This window comes from Sebastes umbrosus, chromosome 10 (assembly GCF_015220745.1).
Source record: "Sebastes umbrosus isolate fSebUmb1 chromosome 10, fSebUmb1.pri, whole genome shotgun sequence".
NCBI classification, from domain to species: Eukaryota; Metazoa; Chordata; class Actinopteri; order Perciformes; family Sebastidae; genus Sebastes; species Sebastes umbrosus.
This window is the reverse complement of record NC_051278.1, coordinates 31578015-31590478: the sequence shown is the minus strand read 5'-3', so window position 1 is coordinate 31590478 and position 12464 is coordinate 31578015. Positions and strand designations below refer to the sequence as shown.

The 12464-nt window shown below is 39.1% G+C and overlaps 1 protein-coding gene across 3 annotated transcripts in view; it reads right to left on the bottom strand.

Moving 5' to 3' along the window:
- The window catches only part of camkmt (calmodulin-lysine N-methyltransferase), a 173207-nt gene that overhangs the window by 147217 nt on the left and 13526 nt on the right, over positions 1-12464 (bottom strand). The window lies entirely within an intron of this gene.

Below are 12464 nucleotides of genomic sequence, written 5' to 3'. Positions count from 1 at the left end.
ACACACAGGGAGTCTTGCATTACCCCTGCTCTTCATTCTCTCCACTAATAGCTTGTCAAAGCAGCCGGCTAACTGAAGCTAAATAATGCCTTATAGACAATTGGGTATTATCCGCTAGGCTAGCTACAGTAGCCTCTCACCACGGCCGCCCAGGGGCTAATGTCCAAATGAGATGGTTCATTTCAGCTCTCTCTGTCTCTCTCTCTCTCTTCCACTTTCACTTTTCTATGTTTATCTTCATGACCTTGTCTTTTTTTCCCCCCCATGGAGGTAAAGGACAGGAGGCTGGAGTGGTAGAGAGGAGAGGGTTGAGGAGAGAGGAGATAAGGGGTGATGGCAATGGCTGCTGGGGGGTTTTGTGTGTTGGAGAGGGGCATTAAAGGATAGGGAGAGAGAGAGAGAGAGAGACATACAAGGAGAGACAGGAAGCTTTAGGCCATAGAACCATAGACCAAGAAGACTCCTAAGTGATCTGATTGCCTTGCTATGGAACTACAGTGACCACGCTCAGAATGGTTACTAATAATACATCTCCATTTAGACTGACCCTGCAAACACGTGTGTGCACCTGACTACACACATACACATACACTTACACTGACAAAAGAGATCACTCTCTTTTTCTCAAAATGCCACAACAATGACAACTAAACACAGAAGCACACAAAGAAGAGTCTAAAGAGAGAGGTAGAGACGGACCATCCGGGCTTCGTCCACGTCCTTTAGCAGACGAGCAAAAAGTGAATGACACTTATTTTCAATTGATCAGCAAAGCACTGTGGTGTGTGTGTCTGTGCGTCTGTGTGTGTTTGCAGGATGAGAATGGGCTTAAATGACGATCATTGATTAGCTTTAGGCCTATGGCCCACTTAGGACACGCCATGTGTTTGCACTCACACAGAGGTACCCAACACACACACACACAATCATCATAAGTGGATGGTGGACTGAGACTGAAAGAGAACTGGACAGACAGAGTAAAGAGGGAAAGTCGAAGGGGAAAAAAAACAAATGGATACAGATGAGGAGGAAGAGGAGGGAACGAGAGTGGACGAAAGAGAGGGGAATGAAAAGATTGAGAAAGAAGGAAGTCGATAACTGGACCGACTGACAATTCATTTAAAACTTTATTATTTATTTCTTCCTTTTTTGTCATTTCATTTTGGCTTATTTTATTGTTCAAACCTGCTTTTGTTAGTAGATGGGATAGCAAGTTTCACATCGGGTGACAAACTAAAAGAAAAATCAGTAAGGTGTCGGGCCTCCATGAGCCTCAACAACAGCTTCAATGCTCCTCGTCATTGTTTCTCTAGAACTCTATGGAGGGTTGAACACCATTCTTCCAAGAGATATGCTACATAAAGATATGTTTGTGTTTTGATGATGGTGGTGGATATTAGGGCTGGGACGATACGCCCATCTCCTGATTCAATACTATCACGTTTCTTGGATGCCGGTTCGATATGTATTGCGATTTTCATGTATTGCGATTCTACATGTATTGCGATACGATTTATTGTGATTTTTGTTAACTTTTTTAACACTAGACCATGGGAGGAAGTTGAATCATACACTTCTAGGGACTTTTACTTTGGAAAATATCTAAATTAATACAGTAAAAGCGTTTGATTTCAGCATGTATGTAGTCAGAGATGTCCTGAAGTCAAATATATCGGTCAGGCATTATTTATTAAAAAAAGACATTTCCCTCACAAATTAGTCATATTTTCTTTATAATTTATAAGGGACATGTCATGTGTTATACTTCTGGTGAATATAATCCAATTAATCTTATTTCCATAGATGTATTTTGTACATATAGTACCGTTTGTTAACATCATATTTTGAAAAACGGACGTAGTCACACGTGTATACTTTCTCTAACTTCTCCAAGTCCGTCGCTAGCTCTCCCGTCAGCTCCGTTCTCTTTATCCATCCATGGTCAGCTCCATCGGGCCGTTTGAATGCATTTAACATAAATGTCAGTATATGGGCGCTCTACAGTTGTAGCATCGATTTGATCACGGAGATGAGAGCGACGGCCGGCTTGACCGCACGTTACCGCGATATGATAACGTTTCCTGTCTGTGACAGAGTTAGCATGCAGCTTTAGCCGTGATGTCGAGCTCTGCTTTTCCTGCAATGTGTGAAACCCAAAGTGTTTCCATCCTTTACTGTGTAGTTTTTACCACTTTGGATTTAAAATGTGAGGGTGCAGGTCATATCCACGTGGAACCCTCCGCCATTTCAACTCGTTGCAGCCGGCTGGTTTGTTTTGGTTGACAGACACGGATCAGATATGACACCACGTTACTCAGACTACAACAATCAAAGCGGTAACTTCATTCTACCTCTGCATAGACTCAAATGAAGCAAATATATCAATTCTGGCATTAAAAAAAATCGATTTCAAAATCTTAAAAAAAAAATTGCGAAACATAGATGAATATATTTTTTTCCAACCCTGGTGGTGGAGAGCACTGTCCAACACATTGGTCCGGAATCTCCCATAGATCCCATAGACTGGGATGGGATCTGGTGGCCATCCAGTGTGTCATTGGTGACCCCTTGTGTCCTTTACGGAAGCATCTGCATTCATTACATTTCCCCATTCATGTAACCTGGATCTTCCTTTAATTTGTCACCTGTATGTATCTTGTAAAATGCTGCTGGCTACTAGTAGGCCTAACAACCACACTGAAAACTATTACTACTATACTTAAAGGTCCCATATCGTGCTCATTTTCAGGTTCATACTTGAATTTTGTGTTTCTACTAGAACATGTTTACATGCTGTAATGTTAAAAAAAAACTTTATTTTCCTCATACTGTCTGCCTGAATATACCTGTATTCACCCTCTGTCTGAAACGCTCCGTTTTAGTGCATTTCAACGGAATTGCAACGGAAGTAGCAAGTAGCTTTGAAATACAAATAGCCAGGCATCCATGTACACACACACACACACACACACACACACATGTACAAGCCAGCAGTGGAGTCATACAAAGACTTAGAGCACCCCCAACTGGGGGACCACACCAGCAAAAAGAGACAGAGGAGAGCACATGTACAAACACAAGTTGTGCATTCACATAAATGGTGGGGGGGGGGGCTCTGCACATACAGAAGCTTATACCTATTATAAGGCGTACTATTGATGTATTCTTTCTCTCTCTGTTTGTTTCCCTCCAGCTCTCTGTACTTAGACACTTCACACCTCTTATGTGTGTGTTATGTAGCTCATAGTGTTTGTGTAGTGTAGTTATAGCTGAGCAAATGTTTTCCCACACACACAGTCCAAACAAAGGCCAGGTGACACTCACATTCACACACTCACACACATCTGCATCCACAAACACACAAACACACACACACACACCATGAAAGAGGTGCAATTAGAGCATCCCACTCCAATTAACCAGCTCTCTAAACAAATCCACATTAGGCCCTCCATTGTGGCTGCGCTCGAAAACAGCCACTTGGGAAAGCAGCATAAAAGCTCCAACTGTATTTCTCCTCCAGGACACGTGTGTGTGTGTGTGTGTGTTTGTGTGTCTCAGTTTGTGTGTGTGTGTGTGTGTGTGTGTGCAGACTGGCAGTGGCTACACACTGGCACAGAATCTGGGCTGTTATGATTATGGTGGTGATGGGAAGATTGTGCAATCACTGGTGGGTGGAGAGAGTGAGAGGAAGGCAGAGAGGGAGGGGAAGAAGCACAGCAGAGAGGGTGGAAAGCAATGAAACAGGGAGGGAAGATGTTACCAGCAGCACAGGAAGAGAAAATTAGAACCTGTAGTACTGTCATATAGTACGCTACAACTCTGCTGCACAAACAGCTTTTAACAAATCTGCCCAAATGTATTGTTTACTTTAAAAAAAAAAGAAAAAGAAAAAAGTGTCTCATCATATTTGTATATTTCAACCCAAGTTTTTGGATTAGGGCTGTCAAAGTTAACGCAGTAATAACGCAAATTTGTTTTAATGCCACTAATTTATGTAACACATTAACACAATCGATCTTTTGGATGTTGTAGCGAAGATACTGGCATCACATGAAACTAGAAGACCTAAGGAATCTATCAGTACCAACCATGTCATACTGGCTTGTCGAGAAGGAGGCTAAATAACGCTCTAAACTTGCGTTAAATTTTGGCGAGGAAAAACTGGCATGTCCATTTTCAAAGGGGTCCCTTGACCTCTGACCTCAAGATATGTGAATGAAAATGGGTTCTATGGGTACCCACGAGTCTCCCCTTTACAGACATGCCCACTTTATGATAATCACATGCAGTTTGGGGCAAATCATATTCAAGTCAGCACACTGACACACTGACAGCTGTTGTTGCCTGTTCGGCTGCAGTTTGCCATGTTATGATTTGAGCATATTGTTTTATGCTAAATGCAGTACCTGTGAGGGTTTCTGGACAATATTTGTCATTGTTTTGTGTTGTTAATTAATTTCCAATAATAAATATATACATACATTTGCATAAAGCAGCATATTTACTTCCACTCCCATGTTGATAAGAGTATTAAATACTTGAAAAATGTCTCTTTACGATACATTTTTAACAGATAAAAAAATGTGTGATTAATTTGCGATAAGTCATGGACAATCATGCGATTATTCGCGCTTAAATATATTAATCGATTCACAACCCTAGTTCAGGGTTATTTTAAAGACAGTTAAGGTAAGGGTAAGGGCAATGTTTGGTACTGTAGTCTACAAACCAAACAAAAAGGTGGGATTTGTATGTGAGGTAGCAAATGAAAGAAAGAAAGGAGAGAGGGAGGAAGAAGATGTTAGGATACTGAAAAATTATGTCTCCATCTGTGATCCCACACTGAACCCTCCCTCTCTAGTTCCAACCCTGAACACACACACACACACACACACACACACACACACTTGATGAAAGGCCCAGTGGGGCAGCACGGAGTGTTTGGAGGGGATCCGTCCAGCAACCTGGTTGCACACCAATCTTCCTGTAATCCCTTCTGTCCCTACTGAGACACACCCACACACACACTTACATGTTAAGTACACGCACACAGTTTTATAGTGTATGTGTGCATATAAGCCGTCAAAAATATCTTTTTGTTTTATCGACATCAGAACCTAGTGGTATATCAGGCCTGTAGTTAGCCCTGTATCTTTAGAGATAAGGGGATAAAGAGAGTAGGTTGGAAAGGGTGTCATTGCTCCTCCGGCTCTACTTCCTCCACCTCCTACACTCCAAGGTTTTATAAAGAAGCGTTTTATTTTGGAGACACTGGATTTTTATCATTGTTGTGTTTTGGGGGTAGGCAAGGTAGGCCTTGCCTGTGTAAGTTTTTTTTTTCTTCTTTTAAATCAGAAAATTGACTCAACGTGTATCCATTGTTCTTTGCTTTTTATACGTTGTACTTTTTTTCTCAAATCATTGCGAAGGTAAGGTCCTCATCTCACCTCCTCACCTCATTTACAGCACATGTGTGCTGTAAACAATTAGCTGATTAACTGATTTGTATCAAAACATTATCTGGTTGCAGTTTCCAATGACAATTTTATCTCTGTCATTGTAAACTGGATATATTTGGGTTTTGTAACTGTTGGTCAAAAAACGTGACATTCTTTAAAAATATCATTTGGGCAGACATTTTCTAAAGCAAAACAATTAATCCAACAACAAAAAAAAGCATAAATCAAGATTAAGTTGTTCTTGTGCCTGATGTGATATTGGCACTGTCACTGTGAACTACAGTCTTTCTTTTTTATTTGGATGATGTTTCATGTGGACTGCTCTACCATCACTTAGTCCTGATCAGCTGTGACTTCCTGCCTGTGGCAGATTAATAGCTGTTAAACTCACTGGAGTATTTTAGGGGTTGGGGTTTGATATATGAACCAAAAACAGAAAGGCAGACTTGTAGTAGTATTTTCTCTCCTGTGATTTCACATAGTATGACTGTGATTGTTTCAGTACCAAGGACAGAGGCACTGGGATACATTATTGAGCCCATAGGTTTCAGTCATTGTGACGTGAAAAAATTCCGCTAGTTTTCTCCCAATATTAATTGTATTAGTATTTATTGGGTGCACATGTTAGGGGTAGACTGCTGTGAGGGCTACACTGGTCATCAGCTCTACTGTGATACAAGTAGCCTTGATTCCAAAATAATGTTGTTATTACTAGAGCTGTCAAAGCTAACGCGATAATAATGTGTTAACTCAAATTTGTTTTAACGCCACTAATTTCTTTAACGCAATTTGCAATTTTTTAGGTTGTAGTGGGCTCAGTTTTAAAGCTAGAGTGAAGATACTTGTATCTTGAAACTAGAAAACCTCAGGAATCCATTGATACCAACCACGTCATACTAGCTTGATACTAGCATACAAACTTCCGCTAAATGTTGGCAAAGAAAAACTGGCATGGCCAGTATGTGAGAGATATGTGAATGTAAATGGGTTCTATGGGAACCCATAAGTCTCCCCTTTACAGACATGCCCACTTTATGATAATCACATGCAGTTTGGGGCAAGTCATAGTCAAGTCAGCACACTGACACACTGACAGCTGTTGTTGCCTGTTGGGCTGCAGTTTGCCATGTTATGATTTGAGCATATTGTTTTATGCTAAATGCAGTACCTGTGAGGGTTTCTGGACAATAATATTTGTCATTGTTTTGTGTTGTTAATTGATTTCCAATAATAAAAATGTACATACATTTGCAGCATATTTGCCCACTCTTTATAAAAGTATTAAATACTTGACAAATCTCCCTTTAAGGAGCATTTTGAACAGATAAAAAATGTGATTAATTTGCGATTCTCAAATGCGTGTGTGTGAGAGAGAGAGAGAGAGAGAGAGAGAGAGAGAGAGAGAGAATCTCAGCCTCAGTTAGCAAACACAGGTCTGTGGTGCCATGGCCTGCTGTGGACAAAAGGTGAGTGCCTTGTGGGTGAATGGGAAATAGACCTAGAACTCATCAAAAGCCATACAACTTTAAGACCTATAAATGTTCAATGTGCAGTGTTTCATAACATATTAATCATAAAGTTTTATTTTATCACTGTCTCCTTTAAAGGTGCAGTGTGTTGGATTTGGCGACATCTAGCGGTGAGGTTGCAGATTGCAACCAACTGAAATTTCTCCTGTATGCCGAGCGTGTAGGAGGGCTACGGTGACCGACGCAAAAATATGAAAAGCGTGAATGGCCCCTATCTGGAGCCAGTGTTTGGTTGTTCGTTCAAGGCTACTGTAGAAACATGGCCGGCTCCGTGAAGAGGACCCGCTCCCTATTTCGATATAAAAGGCTCATTCTAACGTAACGAAAACAAAACGATTCTTATTATCAGGTGATCATACAGAAAACATACTTATTAATATAATATTAATTTCTGCCAATAGATCTCCCTAATTGTTACACACTGGTCCCTTAACTCTTTCAATAATAAATGTGGCTAGCCACGCAGATAATATCAAACACAGACAACAGACTACTAAATCTTTTTTTTCCCATAATATCCTAAAGTGAAAGAGTGAAGCCAGGGCACAATATGGCAGTTTGCAGTTAGAATAGCTTCAACAGCTTTAGTCCCTTCAGCCTGGAGCCCTGGAGAGATGCTACAGCTAGTTAGTGATTAGGGCCCGTCTCTCATGGGGGCTCTTGAAAATCAGTTAACTTTCCCTTCAGAGGGCCACGCTAGCTCCCATTAGCATTCAGCATGCCCATTAGTGTCAACACCTACTTTAGCGTTAGCACAGCCAACTGCCCCTGTGGGGCTCTTTAAGGGAGTCTCCAGACAGAGAGAGACTGACAGAGTGAACGAGTACAGTAATAGTTTGCACATTAAAGCTGTTATAGTGAGTCACTAAGCAAGTTAATGCCTCCGTAGCTAAACACATTAGCAGCTCCAGCAAAGACATGTTGACAGGTTGAAGGCTGCTCCACCACTTCTCTGTCGGGGCTTTTTGAGGAAACAGTCCCAGGAACTAAGGCTAAGATTTAGATCTCTCCATATACTTACAATGACTGAATATATTATGCATGCCCATCTGACACTGTAAATTAAACAGAAGATAAAACCAAAGCCGCTCATACTTGCCAACCTTGAGACCTTAAAAATAAGGAGAGATTTAGGAAGGGTCTGGAGATCTTCCCCCTGAAACAATTGAGTTTCAGAGACTTTGTTTCCTTCATCTGGTGACTTTTAAAGAATGAAAATAAAAAAAATAATAAGTACACTGCAACAGCATTCTCAGGAATAAAAGAAACGTAATTTTGGCGTGAATTCGTGTGAATCTCCGGAATAAACTTGGCTAATATTCATAAGTTTTCATTCATTCATTTATTTATTTCTCATTCACTGAAGGCCCTTTCAGACACAATGCGACAACAGCACCAATGTGCTCTGAAACCCGTTATTTCCAACGGTTTGCACCAAGACACGACACCTTTGCTGTGATGATGTGATGTGTGGCGAGCGCAGCTAAAAAACGCACTGCGGTGTCGCGAGCAGCTCTCCTTCGCCGGGAAAAGACATTTGGTGTATGTGATGGAATTTTCCATCAATTCCTCTCTTATTGGTAGAAAGGTCAGAGTGTTTGTCAGAGTGTCCCTCTGTTGACATTCTTGGGTTGGAGTCCTGTCTAGAGGAGCCACCGTTATCTGTAAAGCTGTGCCTGTAGTGGAGACCGTAGAGCCAGTCGCTAGGGCAACCAGGGTCAGAGATGCCAGAGGAACGAAGTGAGTCATAACATGATAAGGGGTAAGACACTGAGCACCGGGGAGGAAGGACAGAGTTGTGAGGCCTTCACGCAGAGAGCATCTATTGTGGAGACCTGACAATTCTCCTTGATCAAGCTTCAATAAACCTTCTTTTGTAAGACATCATCAGCTCCGGACCTCTTCCTTCCAAAGATAACTTGTATATCAATTATTCCATCACAGTGTACAATAGTAGAACTTATGGCTTATAGACACTGTACAGCGCCAGATAACAGGTAAAGATAACGAAAATTTAAAAAAGTGTGATAAATTGCCTTAAGTCGGGAGAAATGCTTGAGAATTGTGACCCCGGGAGGAAGCTAGGAGAGGGCGATGAAATACGGGAGTCTCCCAGGAAAATCTTGAGGGTTGGCGAGCATGAAGCTACTACCTCCGGTACTAGCTCAGGAGTTGGTCCGGGGGCCAGAGCAATACCTACAACCAGGTACCTGAGCTCTTAAAACATTTCCTAGGATCCTTAAAAAAAATATTTTTGATAATAAAAAAAGAAGCCTTACAGTATGTTTCTATCCTTTAAATGGTGGGAAATAAAGGTATGAAACCTTTTGTGAGGTCAAACTGCTTTACAAGAAAACAGTTCCCCTCCAGTGCAATATACGCTTTTGTATTATAAATGTGAAAAGAAACGATCTGGAGGAAAAAACTGACATCAGGTGAAAATGTTGAAACCAATGCAAAGCATCAAAATCCTGAAACACACACACACACACACACACACACAAAGCGAGTGTTTGGAGTGGAGCCAAAGCCTATTCCCATATGACCATGTAGCCATTTACTACAGCCGTTTCACTCCCCGACCAACACACTAATCACATTAATCATCTATTTGTGTTAAAACATCATCAGGGACATTTACACACACACACACAAAAAAACACATGCACACTCATGTGTGCACTTGTCCCTTTGGAAGTACACATGGTGCACTTGATGGGTACAAGAGGGAGGAGAGCCAAATTAACTAGCATGCGCTAATCACTTAGCTCTCTAATGCAAGCATACTCAGCATACATTTATGGTACACACACACATGTGCACATGGACACACTGATAAAGTATGCATGGATAGTTGGTGTAAACATAAAAAAAGGTTCAGCTAGATCACTCAATAGGATTTGCATTGTAGTGGGTATACTGTACATGCTTCAATCTGGTTTAACAAAACGTTTTACAGTCCACACAGTCAGTGAAACAGAAGTCTATGTGGACCAAACTGTGAATAATTTTTTCATTGCTTTCACACAAAATGCATTCAGGGACCACTTTTTCCAAAACCCATGAACTTTTTTCTCATTCATGCTCCACCACCTGCAAAATACATCTGTATATATTTGAAGCACATTTTGAATATACCTGTTTTCACCCTCTATCTGAAACGCTCCGTTTTAGTGCATTTCAACGGAATTGTGTTGCTAGGCAACAGCTTGGATCCATGTTTACTTCCTGTCAGCTGATGTTATTGACATACACTGCAACAGGAAATAAACTGGGACACATTTAGAATGTTTATGTTTAAAACCGTGTAATGGTCTAAATATTCTATATTTGTGACATCACAAATGGACAGAAATCCTAACGGCTTGTTTCAAATGCACAATTTCTGAATACGGGCCGTGTGTATTTCTCTGTATATTGAGCGTTTTGATAGTTTAACAGTATTTATAAGGCACTTGAACCTGCTTTATAATATAAAAGACCTGAAAATCTCACTTTTAACAATATGGGACCTTTAAAACACATTCACAACAGAATGATGGAAACATTTGTATGCATTTCCACAGTAACTATTTGGAAATTTATAGAACATTTTAGCAGAATATTTACAATAGAAAATTAAATAATTCTTCATAATATTTACTTTTTAGTACTGCATTATTGTAGCCCTGGAATTTCAGGATAATCTTCTTTTTTTTTTTTGCTTCAACTTTTTGTTTTTCCACAAGTAAATTCCTATAAGATAAAGAAAAAAATAAAGGATATTGAAGCAATTTGCTGCATTTCTGATTCATTCTTGTTATAGATATACTTTAGTAAAGTCAATAAAGTGAAAAGGTGTTATTCTTGTTCTACGATGAAATACTGATTTATTTGAAAAATCTTTCAAACTTCCAAGATTCAAAGTTCATCGTGTATGTAATGCTCCCTGTTGTTAGTGTTTATAGGTCAGTGTGTTATGAGTGACAATGTACAGTATGCTTTCTGAGTGAGAATGGTGGCCGGTGTTATGGTTTAACGAGTTTATTTTGAGACATGTATGAAGTGCTTTGGTGGTTTGAGTAAGTAGAGACTGAGGTGAGATTAACAGTTTGGCTAAGATGCATGTTGGTGATGCAGACTGTATGAAGAGTTTTGAAAAACTTCAGTATTGACCAATACATGTTAGCAATCGAAAAAAAAAAACTTTGTTACCTAAAGTTCCATACATCTGTACCACTCATGTAGTCTACTGTCTACTGTGCACTTGTATATAGACTTTTTCATTGCCATTATGTTGTGAGGGGCAACAGCTTTGGTCCAAGTTTACTTCCTGTCAGCTACTGCATTAACAAATATTTCAACAGGAAATACAAAGGGGTCCATTTAGAATGTTTATGTTGACACGTTTGAAAAGGTCTGCAGGGGGTATTCATGATTATGACTGCAGGTGGAGGATGGAAACTGCAAAAATCAAAACTAAATCAATAAATGACTCGATAAATGAATAAATAAATATGTCATTAATTATAGCAAAATAATATTAAAAATAAATGCAGACATTAATTAATTGATAAAAATGTGACATAAATTTATATTTCTGTTTTAATTTGCTTCTTTATTTATTTATCTTTGTATTAATTCCCTTATTTATTTACTCTTCTGTTTAATTTTCCCTTTTATTTATTTATGTTTTTATTTTTTAGTAAGTTTTAGATTTGTCTGTTTATTTTTGCATTTGTTTTTATTTATTTATTTCTGCAATTATTTTTTTATTCATTTATTTATTTTTGCATTTATTTCTTATTTATTTTATATTTATTTTTAAATTTATGTATTTATATATGTATTTCTGCACCATTTTCCCTTTCCATTTCACACCTTATTTATTTCCCCAAACTTATTTATTTCTGTATTCTTTTCTTTATACATTTCTTTTTACATTTCTTTTTACATTTCTTTTTGCATGTCTGCCTCATTATGCAAATGAGGGGGCTATTACTCAACGCTTCATCATGGGGTCAGGGTGCGTGACTATAACTATAACTGTGTCTGCTTCTGCTCATCAACTCCAGTTTCATTCCCGGCTCTGTAAAGATGCACCGTAACGGCTACATTTATTTTCAATATTATTTTGCTAAATTAAATGATATATTTATTTTTGTATTTATCGAGGTTATTATAGGTTATAAATAAATAGCCTATAAGTATCTATAATCGGAGGTTTTAGCTTTGAATGAATCATTATGATTGTGTACTGACTAAATTGTTAATTCAAACTTCGGGGATATAAAAAAGAAAGATTTCTAGCTATGATTACGACAAGAGTTGGCATAGCAACCTATAAAACAAATACTTGTGCTACAAAGGTATTAAGAGCACGGCTGGAGCCCTTCTTTGTTCAGCCTCCTTAGCTTTAATTACATCTATACACTCTTTAAACAAAAAAGACGTTTGCATGAATAAAAGCTTTAAAGCTAGACAATATTGTATT